The following is a 1207-nucleotide window of genomic DNA, read 5'->3' as shown; positions in this document are numbered from 1 at the left end:
TAATCCCAGCACTTTGGGAGACCAAGGTGGGCAGATCACCTGAGTCAGGAGTTCAAGAGCAGTCTGGCTAACATGGTGAAACCCTATCTCTATTGAAAATACAACAAAAAAAAGAAAAGAAAAGAAAAGAAAAAAAATAGCTGGGCGTGGTGGTGGGGGCCTATAATTCCAACTTCTCAGGAGGCTGAGGCAGAAGAATCACTTGAACCTGGGAGGTGGAGTTTGCAGTGAGCCTATATCATGCCACTGCACTCCAGTCTGAGTGACAGAGCAAGACTCTGTCTCAAATATATATATATATATATTCAGTTTGATCTTTCTTGTTAGCCCTAATAATACTTGCTTTATGCCTAGATTCCCTGGTGTTGGGTACATATATATTTGTAATTATTATATCCTCTTGGTGAGTTCATTACTTTCTGATTATATAATGAACATTTTTGTATCTTATATTTCATTTTTAATTAAAGTCTATTTTGTCAGATATAAGTATAGCTCTTTTTATACACTGTTAGTTTATATTTGTGTAAAGTATCATGTTCCATCTCTTCTCTCGATGATTGTTTTTATAGATGAAGTGAGTGGCTTGTAGGCAGAATATAGTTGGGTCTTTTTTTGTTTTATTGATACAGTAAATATCTTTTCATTGGAGAATTTCAACCATTTTTACTCAAGGTTGTTATTGATAGGTGGGACTTATGCCAGTCATATTGTTAGTTCTCCTTCCTTCCTTCCTTCCTTCCTTCCTTCCTTCCTTCCTTCCTTTCTTCCCTCCCTCCCTCTCTGCCTTCCTTTGTTCCTTCCTTCTTCTTTCTTTTTATTTTGTTCTACTTTTTAAAATTAATTTTATTTTTAGACTCAGTGTACATGGGCAGGATGTGCAGGTTTGTTACATAGGTAAACTTCAGCCATTATGATTTGCTGCATCTATCAACCTGTCACCTAGGTATTAAGCCGCACCTGCATTAGCTATTTACTCTAATGCTTTCTCGCTTTCTTGCTCTCTCTTTCTCCATGTATATCCTTTGTTTCTTTTTTCATCTCTTTCTATCTAATTTTTCAATTTGGTTTCTCTCTGCAGTTGATAGTGTTTGAGTCCTTTCTTTTTCTTATTTGTGTATCTGCTTTACCAGTGAGTTTTATATTTTTGTTTGTTTTCATTATAGTAGATATCATCCTTTTACTACCAGACGTGGAGGCTTTTTTA

This window comes from Piliocolobus tephrosceles, unplaced genomic scaffold, assembly GCF_002776525.5.
Source record: "Piliocolobus tephrosceles isolate RC106 unplaced genomic scaffold, ASM277652v3 unscaffolded_334, whole genome shotgun sequence".
In the NCBI taxonomy this organism is placed as follows: Eukaryota; Metazoa; Chordata; class Mammalia; order Primates; family Cercopithecidae; genus Piliocolobus; species Piliocolobus tephrosceles.
The sequence above is the reverse complement of the archived record's forward strand: the minus strand, read 5'-3'. Positions refer to the sequence as shown.